The sequence below is a fragment of the Oncorhynchus gorbuscha genome, linkage group LG21, assembly GCF_021184085.1.
Source record: "Oncorhynchus gorbuscha isolate QuinsamMale2020 ecotype Even-year linkage group LG21, OgorEven_v1.0, whole genome shotgun sequence".
In the NCBI taxonomy this organism is placed as follows: Eukaryota; Metazoa; Chordata; class Actinopteri; order Salmoniformes; family Salmonidae; genus Oncorhynchus; species Oncorhynchus gorbuscha.
The window spans coordinates 10,771,618-10,784,021 of NC_060193.1; the positions used below are offsets into that span (position 1 = coordinate 10,771,618).

The 12,404-nt window shown below is 46.6% G+C and overlaps 1 protein-coding gene across 1 annotated transcript in view; it reads left to right on the forward strand.

Annotated features, from left to right (window-relative positions):
* The window catches only part of LOC124007763 (NHS-like protein 2), a 249,719-nt gene that overhangs the window by 118,877 nt on the left and 118,438 nt on the right, over nucleotides 1–12,404 (forward strand). The gene's annotated exons all lie outside the window — the stretch shown is intronic.

Sequence of the window (12,404 nt, forward strand, 5' to 3'; positions counted from 1 at the left end):
GAGAGGAACATAGAAAAGAGAGAGAGAGAGGAACATAGAAAAGAGAGAGAGAGAGGAACATAGAAAAGAGAGAGAGAGAGGAACATAGAAAAGAGAGAGAGAGAGGAACATAGAAAAGAGAGAGAGAGAGGAACATAGAAAAGAAAGAGAGAGAGAGGAACATAGAAAAGAGAGAGAGAGGAACATAGAAAAGAGGAAAGGAACATAGAAAAGAGAGAGAGAGAGGAACATAGAAAAGAGAGAGAGAGAGGAACATAGAAAAGAGAGAGAGAGAGGAACATAGAAAAGAGAGAGAGAGAAAGGAACATAGAAAAGAGAGAGAGAGAGGAACATAGAAAAGAGAGAGAGAGAGGAACATAGAAAAGAGAGAGAGAGAGGAACATAGAAAAGAGAGAGAGAGAGAACATAGAAAAGAGAGAGAGAGAGGAACATAGAAAAGAGAGAGAGAGAGGAACATAGAAAAGAGAGAGAGAGAGGAACATAGAAAAGAGAGAGAGAGAGGAACATAGAAAAGAGAGAGAGAGAGGAACATAGAAAAGAGAGAGAGAGGAACATAGAAAAGAGAGAGAGAGGAACATAGAAAAGAGAGAGAGACACTATGCTCACAGTACTACTATGGTGTCATTAGAGTGGAGCAAGGCATCACTCAGAACCCTCTCTATTAGTGTGTCTTTGTGTTGTCTAGGGGGGCATGGGGGGTGCTGTCACCTCCAGGTTGGTGTGTGTCCCCTTGTGTGCTGAAACTGCCAGTTTCTTGTCCAGTTCTGGCATTTTGGTCACTACACACTAGTACATGTCCCTGGGCCTGGAAATGATTGATCTCCCCCTCTAAGATGGAGAAGTAGTATGGGATATAGGCAGCACACACTAGTACATGTCCCTGGGCCTGGAAATGATTGATCTCCCCCTCTAAGATGGAGAAGTAGTATGGGATATAGGCAGCACACACTAGTACATGTCCCTGGGCCTGGAAATGATTGATCTCCCCTGGAAATGATTGATCTCTAAGATGGAGAAGTAGTATGGGATATAGGCAGCACACACTAGTACATGTCCCTGGGCCTGGAAATGATTGATCTCCCCCTCTAAGATGGAGAAGTAGTATGGGATATAGGCAGCACACACTAGTACATGTCCCTGGGCCTGGAAATGATTGATCTCCCCCTCTAAGATGGAGAAGTAGTATGGGATATAGGCAGCACACACTAGTACATGTCCCTGGGCCTGGAAATGATTGATCTCCCCTCTAAGATGGAGAAGTAGTATGGGATATAGGCAGCACACACTAGTACATGTCCCTGGGCCTGGAAATGATTGATCTCCCCCTCTAAGATGGAGAAGTAGTATGGGATATAGGCAGCACACACTAGTACATGTCCCTGGGCCTGGAAATGATTGATCTCCCCCTCTAAGATGGAGAAGTAGTATGGGATATAGGCAGCACACACTAGTACATGTCCCTGGGCCTGGAAATGATTGATCTCCCCCTCTAAGATGGAGAAGTAGTATGGGATATAGGCAGCACACACTAGTACATGTCCCTGGGCCTGGAAATGATTGATCTCCCCCTCTAAGATGGAGAAGTAGTATGGGATATAGGCAGCACACACTAGTACATGTCCCTGGGCCTGGAAATGATTGATCTCCCCCTCTAAGATGGAGAAGTAGTATGGGATATAGGCAGCACACACTAGTACATGTCCCTGGGCCTGGAAATGATTGATCTCCCCTCTAAGATGGAGAAGTAGTATGGGATATAGGCAGCACACACTAGTACATGTCCCTGGGCCTGGAAATGATTGATCTCCCCTCTAAGATGGAGAAGTAGTATGGGATATAGGCAGCACACACTAGTACATGTCCCTGGGCCTGGAAATGATTGATCTCCCCCTCTAAGATGGAGAAGTAGTATGGGATATAGGCAGCACACACTAGTACATGTCCCTGGGCCTGGAAATGATTGATCTCCCCTGGGCCTCTAAGATGGAGAAGTAGTATGGGATATAGGCAGCACACACTAGTACATGTCCCTGGGCCTGGAAATGATTGATCTCCCCCTCTAAGATGGAGAAGTAGTATGGGATATAGGCAGCACACACTAGTACATGTCCCTGGGCCTGGAATGATTGATCTCCCCCTCTAAGATGGAGAAGTAGTATGGGATATAGGCAGCACACACTAGTACATGTCCCTGGGCCTGGAAATGATTGATCTCCCCTCTAAGATGGAGAAGTAGTATGGGATATAGGCAGCACACACTAGTACATGTCCCTGGGCCTGGAAATGATTGATCTCCCCCTCTAAGATGGAGAAGTAGTATGGGATATAGGCAGCACACACTAGTACATGTCCCTGGGCCTGGAAATGATTGATCTCCCCTCTAAGATGGAGAAGTAGTATGGGATATAGGCAGCACACACTAGTACATGTCCCTGGGCCTGGAAATGATTGATCTCCCCCTCTAAGATGGAGAAGTAGTATGGGATATAGGCAGCACACACTAGTACATGTCCCTGGGCCTGGAAATGATTGATCTCCCCTCTAAGATGGAGAAGTAGTATGGGATATAGGCAGCACACACTAGTACATGTCCCTGGGCCTGGAAATGATTGATCTCCCCCTCTAAGATGGAGAAGTAGTATGGGATATAGGCAGCACACACTAGTACATGTCCCTGGGCCTGGAAATGATTGATCTCCCCTCTAAGATGGAGAAGTAGTATGGGATATAGGCAGCACACACTAGTACATGTCCCTGGGCCTGGAAATGATTGATCTCCCCCTCTAAGATGGAGAAGTAGTATGGGATATAGGCAGCACACACTAGTACATGTCCCTGGGCCTGGAAATGATTGATCTCCCCCTCTAAGATGGAGAAGTAGTATGGGATATAGGCAGCACACACTAGTACATGTCCCTGGGCCTGGAAATGATTGATCTCCCCTCTAAGATGGAGAAGTAGTATGGGATATAGGCAGCACACACTAGTACATGTCCCTGGGCCTGGAAATGATTGATCTCCCCCTCTAAGATGGAGAAGTAGTATGGGATATAGGCAGCACACACTAGTACATGTCCCTGGGCCTGGAAATGATTGATCTCCCCTCTAAGATGGAGAAGTAGTATGGGATATAGGCAGCACACACTAGTACATGTCCCTGGGCCTGGAAATGATTGATCTCCCCTCTAAGATGGAGAAGTAGTATGGGATATAGGCAGCACACACTAGTACATGTCCCTGGGCCTGGAAATGATTGATCTCCCCTCTAAGATGGAGAAGTAGTATGGGATATAGGCAGCACACACTAGTACATGTCCCTGGGCCTGGAAATGATTGATCTCCCCTCTAAGATGGAGAAGTAGTATGGGATATAGGCAGCACACACTAGTACATGTCCCTGGGCCTGGAAATGATTGATCTCCCCTCTAAGATGGAGAAGTAGTATGGGATATAGGCAGCACACACTAGTACATGTCCCTGGGCCTGGAAATGATTGATCTCCCCTCTAAGATGGAGAAGTAGTATGGGATATAGGCAGCACACACTAGTACATGTCCCTGGGCCTGGAAATGATTGATCTCCCCTCTAAGATGGAGAAGTAGTATGGGATATAGGCAGCACACACTAGTACATGTCCCTGGGCCTGGAAATGATTGATCTCCCCTCTAAGATGGAGAAGTAGTATGGGATATAGGCAGCACACACTAGTACATGTCCCTGGGCCTGGAAATGATTGATCTCCCCCTCTAAGATGGAGAAGTAGTATGGGATATAGGCAGCACACACTAGTACATGTCCCTGGGCCTGGAAATGATTGATCTCCCCCTCTAAGATGGAGAAGTAGTATGGGATATAGGCAGCACACACTAGTACATGTCCCTGGGCCTGGAAATGATTGATCTCCCCCTCTAAGATGGAGAAGTAGTATGGGATATAGGCAGCACACACTAGTACATGTCCCTGGGCCTGGAAATGATTGATCTCCCCCTCTAAGATGGAGAAGTAGTATGGGATATAGGCAGCACACACTAGTACATGTCCCTGGGCCTGGAAATGATTGATCTCCCCTCTAAGATGGAGAAGTAGTATGGGATATAGGCAGCACACACTAGTACATGTCCCTGGGCCTGGAAATGATTGATCTCCCCCTCTAAGATGGAGAAGTAGTATGGGATATAGGCAGCACACACTAGTACATGTCCCTGGGCCTGGAAATGATTGATCTCCCCCTCTAAGATGGAGAAGTAGTATGGGATATAGGCAGCACACACTAGTACATGTCCCTGGGCCTGGAAATGATTGATCTCCCCCTCTAAGATGGAGAAGTAGTATGGGATATAGGCAGCACACACTAGTACATGTCCCTGGGCCTGGAAATGATTGATCTCCCCCTCTAAGATGGAGAAGTAGTATGGGATATAGGCAGCACACACTAGTACATGTCCCTGGGCCTGGAAATGATTGATCTCCCCCTCTAAGATGGAGAAGTAGTATGGGATATAGGCAGCACACACTAGTACATGTCCCTGGGCCTGGAAATGATTGATCTCCCCCTCTAAGATGGAGAAGTAGTATGGGATATAGGCAGCACACACTAGTACATGTCCCTGGGCCTGGAAATGATTGATCTCCCCTCTAAGATGGAGAAGTAGTATGGGATATAGGCAGCACACACTAGTACATGTCCCTGGGCCTGGAAATGATTGATCTCCCCCCTCTAAGATGGAGAAGTAGTATGGGATATAGGCAGCACACACTAGTACATGTCCCTGGGCCTGGAAATGATTGATCTCCCCCCTCTAAGATGGAGAAGTAGTATGGGATATAGGCAGCACACACTAGTACATGTCCCTGGGCCTGGAAATGATTGATCTCCCCCTCTAAGATGGAGAAGTAGTATGGGATATAGGCAGCACACACTAGTACATGTCCCTGGGCCTGGAAATGATTGATCTCCCCCTCTAAGATGGAGAAGTAGTATGGGATATAGGCAGCACACACTAGTACATGTCCCTGGGCCTGGAAATGATTGATCTCCCCCTCTAAGATGGAGAAGTAGTATGGGATATAGGCAGCACACACTAGTACATGTCCCTGGGCCTGGAAATGATTGATCTCCCCTCTAAGATGGAGAAGTAGTATGGGATATAGGCAGCACACACTAGTACATGTCCCTGGGCCTGGAAATGATTGATCTCCCCCTCTAAGATGGAGAAGTAGTATGGGATATAGGCAGCACACACTAGTACATGTCCCTGGGCCTGGAAATGATTGATCTCCCCTCTAAGATGGAGAAGTAGTATGGGATATAGGCAGCACACACTAGTACATGTCCCTGGGCCTGGAAATGATTGATCTCCCCCTCTAAGATGGAGAAGTAGTATGGGATATAGGCAGCACACACTAGTACATGTCCCTGGGCCTGGAAATGATTGATCTCCCCCTCTAAGATGGAGAAGTAGTATGGGATATAGGCAGCACACACTAGTACATGTCCCTGGGCCTGGAAATGATTGATCTCCCCCTCTAAGATGGAGAAGTAGTATGGGATATAGGCAGCACACACTAGTACATGTCCCTGGGCCTGGAAATGATTGATCTCCCCCTCTAAGATGGAGAAGTAGTATGGGATATAGGCAGCACACACTAGTACATGTCCCTGGGCCTGGAAATGATTGATCTCCCCTCTAAGATGGAGAAGTAGTATGGGATATAGGCAGCACACACTAGTACATGTCCCTGGGCCTGGAAATGATTGATCTCCCCCTCTAAGATGGAGAAGTAGTATGGGATATAGGCAGCACACACTAGTACATGTCCCTGGGCCTGGAAATGATTGATCTCCCCCTCTAAGATGGAGAAGTAGTATGGGATATAGGCAGCACACACTAGTACATGTGTTAAGATAATTTCCTAATTCATGTCTTGTCAGATGTAAAATGGTCCTGTTTTGAGTAATTGAATAGATAGGTCTGGGATAGGAACATTAATAGACAACAACAAGGATGGAACTACATACAGAGGCACATGTAGCCTACATACCAATATATATATATATATATATCCATATCTATATACCAATACCTACATGTCAATACCTACATACCAATACCTACCAATACCTACATACCAATATCTATATACCAATACCTACATACCAATACCTACATACCAATATCTACATACCAATATCTACATACCAATATCTATATATCAATATCTACATTTCAATACCTACATACCAATATCTATATATCAATATCTATATACCAATACCTACATACCAATACCTACATACCAATATCTATATATCAATACCTACATACCAATATCTATATACCAATACCTACATACCAATACCTACATACCAATACCTACATACCAATACCTACATACCAATATCTACATACCAATACCTACATACCAATACCTACATACCAATACCTACATACCAATACCTACATACCAATACCTACATACCAATACCTACCAATACCTACATACCAATATCTATATACCAATACCTACATACCAATACCTACATACCAATATCTACATACCAATATCTACATACCAATATCTATATATCAATATCTACATTTCAATACCTACATATCAATACCTACATACCAATATCTACATACCAATATCTACATTTCAATACCTACATATCAATACCTACATACCAATATCTATATATCAATATCTACATACCAATATCTATATATCAATATCTACATTTCAATACCTACATACCAATACCTACCAATACCTACATACCAATATCTATATATCAATATCTACATACCAATATCTATATATCAATATCTACATTTCAATACCTACATATCAATACCTACATACCAATATCTATATATCAATACCTACATAACAATATCTATATATCAATACCTACATATATGTTGTCCTCCTACGGCCTCCTCCACATCTCCTGATGTACTGGCCTGTCTCCTGGTAGCGCCTCCATGCTCTGGACTCTACGCTGACAGACGCAAAAACCTTCTTGCCACAGCTCGCATTGATGTACCACCCTGGATGAGCTGCACTACCTGAGCCACTTGTGTGGGTTGTAGACTCCATCTCATGCTACCACTAGAGTGAAAGCACCGCCAGCATTCAAAAGTGACCAAAACATCAGCCAGGAAGCATAGGAACTGAGAAATGGTCTGTGGTCACCACCTGCAGAACAACTCCTTTATTGGGGGGTGTCTTGCTAATTGCCTATAATTTCCACCTTTTGTCTAATCCATTTGCACAACAGCATGTGAAATGTATTGTCAATCAGTGTTGCTTCCTAAGTGGACAGTTTGATTTCACAGAAGTGTGATTGACTTGGAGTTACATTGTGTTGTTTAAGTGTTCCCTTTATTTTTTTGAGCAGTGTTCAATTTAAATATTTATATCAAATGGGTGATTTTGTGTTAAAATGCTCTACAATAAAGCTTTCTTAGTGTTTTGAACACCTCCAAAACAAAGGTCATGTGGTTTGGTAAGAAGATGTGATTACTACCTCTGAGGGTATAGAGCTTAAGGTAGTCACCTCATACAAGTATTTGGGAGTATGTTCTTCTCCAGGAGGCCTTTTGGTAGGCCGTCACTGTAAATAAGAATTTGTTCTTAACTGAATTTTCTAGTTAAATAAAGGTTGAATAAAAATAAAATAAATGGATATAAACAGCATATTTTTTGCGTAAAATTATATCTGTTCCACATTAGAAGTATGTCGCAATTTATGTTGTCTCATGTCTATGAATGTGTTGAGCATGTGTGCAATTCTCAGTGTGTCCACCGGGTGGCAGTAGAGTACGGCACATTAAATATTTGTTTACTGCTCCATAGGCTCTGAAGTGAGAATGGCATAGAAAAAGAGGTGTTTACAGTCAGTTAGGTAAGGTTAAGTGTTAGTTCTTGACCTAATGGAAAAAAGAGAGGGAGATGGGCAGAGTGAAGGAGAAGTGAGGGAGGGAAAGAGAGATATGAGAGATGGGGGAGGGAAGGAGGGGAAGAGAATGAGCCCTCACACATTCAGTGAGAAAGACAGACAGGGAGAGGGGGAGGAAGACAGACAGGGAGACGGGAGAGAGGAAGACAGACAGGGAGAGGGGGAGGAAGACAGACAGGGAGAGGGGAGAGAGGAAGACAGACAGGGAGAGGGGGAGGAGGAAGACAGACAGGGAGAGGGGGAGGAAGACAGTCAGGGAGAGGGGAGAGAGGAAGACAGACAGGGAGAGGGGAGAGAGGAAGACAGACAGGGAGAGGGGAGGAAGACAGACAGGGAGAGGGGGAGGAAGACAGACAGGGAGAGGGGGAGGAGAGGAAGACAGACAGGGAGAGGGGGGAAGACAGACAGGGAGAGGGGAGAGAGGAAGACAGACAGGGAGAGGGGGAGGAGAGGAAGACAGACAGGGAGAGGGGGAGGAAGACAGACAGGGAGAGGGGAGAGAGGAAGACAGACAGGGAGAGGAGGAGGAAGACAGACAGGGAGAGGGGGAGGAAGACAGACAGGGAGAGGAGAGAGAGGAAGACAGACAAGGAGAGGGGGAGGAGAGGAAGACAGAAAGGGAGAGGGGGAGAGAAAGACAGACAAGGAGAGGGAGAGGAAGACAGACAGGGAGAGGGGGAGAGGAAGACAGACAAGGAGAGGGGGAGATAGACAGGAAGAGGGGGAGGGGAGAAAGACAGACAGGGAGAGGGAGAGAGAGGGGAGAGGAAGACAGACAGGGAGAGGGAGAGGGGGGAGAAAGACAGACAGGGAGAGGGGGGAGAGGAAGACAGACAGGGAGAGGGGAGAGGAGAGAAAGACAGACAAGGAGAGGGGGAGGAGAGTGTGTGTGTGTTCAAATCTTATCTGCTGTGGGATGGGTAATGGTGCTGTGGGATGGGTAATGGTGCTGTGGGATGGGTAATGGTGCTGTGGGATGGGTAATGGTGCTGTGGGATGGGTAATGGTGCTGTGGGATGGGTAATGGTGCTGTGGGATGGGTAATGGTGCTGCTTATTATTATTTAACTAGGCAAATCGGTTAAGAACAAGTTCTTATTTACATTGTCGGCCCACATCGGCCAAACCCGGACCACACTGGGACAACTGTGCGCCGCCCCATGGGACTCCCAATCACGGCCGGGTGTGATACAGCCTGGAAACGAACCAGGGTCTGTAGTGACGCACTAAAAAGCAGAGCCTTAGACCGCTGTGCCACTCGGGAGCCCCATGAGTATGTCTGTATGTGTATGTGAGTGTTTATATTCAGTACCGGTCACAAGTTTGGACACACCTTCTCATTCCAGGGTTTGTCTTTATTTTTACTGCTTTCTACATTGTAGAATAATAGTGAAGACATAACAACTATGAAATAACACACATGGAATCATTTAAGTACCAAAAAAGTGTTAAACAAATTAAACAGATTCTTCAAAGTAGCCATCCTTTGTCTTGATGACAGCTTTACACATTCTCAACCAGTTTCATGAAGTAGTCACCTGGAATGCATTTCAATATACAGGTGTGCCTTGTTGAAAGTTAATTTGTGGAATTTCTTTCCTTCTTAATGCGTTTGAGCCAATCAGTTGTGTTGTGACAAGGTGGGGGGGTATACAGAAGATCGCCCTATTTGGTAAAAGACCAAGTCCATAGTATGACAAGAACAGCTCAAATAAGCAAAGAGAAACAGCAGTCATCATTACTTTAAGACATGACGGTCAGTCAATCCAGACTTGGAATGAGCAGTTGCAAAAACCATCAAGCGTTATGATGAAATTGGCTCTCATGAGAACCACCACAGGAAAGGAAGACCCAGAGTTACCTCTGCCGCAGAGGATAAATTCATTAGAGTTACCAGCCTCAGAAATTGCAGCCCAAAGAAATGCTTCACAGATTTCAAGTAACAGACACATCTCAAAGAATCTCAAAAATAAAATATATTTTCATTTGTTTACACTTTTTAGGTTACTTCATGATTCCATGTGTTATTTCATAGTTTTGATGTCTTCACTATTATTCTACAATGTAGAAAATAGTCAAAGTAAAGAAAAGAGAGAGAGAGAGACAGAGGGAGTTAGAGGGAGGGGGAGATGAGAGGGAGAGAGACAGAGGGAGTTAGAGGGAGGGGGAGATGAGAGGGAGAGAGACAGAGGAGTTAGAGGGAGGGGGAGATGAGAGGGAGAGAGACAGAGGGAGTTAGAGGGAGGGGGAGATGAGAGAGGGGAGAGAGACAGAGGGAGTTAGAGGGAGGGGGAGATGAGAGAGAGGGAGAGAGACAGAGGGAGTTAGAGGGAGGGGGAGATGAGAGAGAGGGTGAGAGACAGAGGGAGTTAGAGGGAGGGGGAGATGAGAGAGAGGGAGAGAGACAGAGGGAGTTAGAGGGAGTTAGAGGGAGGGGAGATGAGAGAGGGAGAGAGACAGAGGGGAGTTAGAGGGAGTTAGAGGGAGGGGGAGATGAGAGAGAGGAGAGAGACAGAGGGAGTTAGAGGGAGTTAGAGGGAGGGGAGATGAGAGAGAGGGAGAGAGACAGAGGGAGTTAGAGGGAGTTAGAGGGAGGGGGAGATGAGAGAGAGGGAGAGAGACAGAGAGAGTTAGAGGGAGGGGGAGATGAGAGAGAGGGAGAGAGACAGACGGAGTTAGAGGGAGGGGGAGATGAGAGAGAGAGACAGAGGGAGTTAGAGGGAGGAGAGAGAGAGGTGAGAGACAGAGAGAGACAGAGGGAGTTAGAGGGAGGGGGAGATGAGAGAGAGGGTGAGAGACAGAGAGAGACATAGGGAGTTAGAGGGAGGGGGAGATCAGAGAGAGGGTGAGAGACAGAGAGAGACAGAGGGAGTTAGAGGGAGGGGAGATGAGAGAGAGGGTGAGAGACAGAGGGAGTTAGAGGGAGGGGGAGATGAGAGAGAGGAGAGAGACAGAGGGAGTTAGAGGGAGGGGGAGATGAGAGAGAGGGTGAGAGACAGAGGGAGTTAGAGGGAGGGGGAGATGAGAGAGAGGGTGAGAGACAGAGAGAGACAGAGGGAGTTAGAGGGAGGGGGAGATGAGAGAGAGGGTGAGAGACAGAGAGAGACATAGGGAGTTAGAGGGAGGGGGAGATGAGAGAGAGGGTGAGAGACAGAGGGAGTTAGAGGGAGGGGAGATGAGGGAGAGAGAGAGAGAGAGAGACAGAGGGAGTTAGAGGGAGGGGGAGATGAGGGAGTTAGAGGGAGAGAGAGAAAGAGAGAGGAAGGAGAGAAAAGGAGAGCATAGAAAGACGAAAGATGGGATGCAGGTGCAAGGAGAAAAGGAAGGAAAAGGAAAAGAGATGGTAGAAAACATGAGTGGAATGGAGAGGAAAGATGGGAAATGGGTTATAAGGAGAGAGGAGAGAGAACAGAGGACAGAGGACAGAGGAGAGAGGACAGAGGAGAGAGGACAGAGGAGAGAGGACAGAGGAGAGAGGAGAGAGGACAGAGGAGAGAGGAGAGAGGAGAGAGGAGAGAGGACAGAGGAGAGAGGACAGAGGAGAGAGGACAGAGGACAGAGGACAGAGGACAGAGGAGAGAGGACAGAGGACAGAGGAGAGAGGACAGAGGAGAGAGGACAGAGGACAGAGGAGAGAGGACAGAGGAGAGAGGGCAGAGGACAGAGGACAGAGGACAGAGGAGAGAGGACAGAGGAGAGAGGACAGAGGAGAGAGGACAGAGGAGAGAGGAGAGAGGAGAGAGGAGAGAGGAGAGAGGACAGAGGAGAGAGGACAGAGGAGAGAGGACAGAGGAGAGAGGACAGAGGAGAGAGGACAGAGGAGAGAGGACAGAGGAGAGAGGACAGAGGACAGAGGAGAGAGGACAGAGGAGAGAGGACAGAGGAGAGAGGACAGAGGACAGAGGACAGAGGAGAGAGGAGAGAGGAGAGAGGACAGAGGACAGAGGACAGAGGAGAGGACAGAGGAGAGAGGACAGAGGACAGAGGACAGAGGACAGAGGACAGAGGAGAGAGGACAGAGGAGAGAGGAGAGAGGAGAGAGGACAGACTGAGTGAAACATTAGGAAATATATATGGAGAGAGGAGAGAGGAGAGTGAGTGAAACATTAGGAAATATATATGGAGAGAGATGTACAACAACTGTGTGGTTCAAATTGGCAAAAAACACACATTTCTTTCCACAGGGCCAGGGGGTGAGACAGGGATGCAGCTTAAGCCCCACCCTCTTCAACATATATATCAACAAATTGGCGCGGGCACTAGAACAGTCTGCAGCAAACCTTCCATAACAAAGCCATCACCTACAGAGAGATTAATCTGGAGAAGAGTCCCCTAAGCAAGCTGGTCCTGGGGCTCTGTTCACAAACACAAACACACCCTACAGAGCCCAAGGACAGCAGCACAATTAGACCCAACCAAATCATGAGAAAACAAAAAGTTAA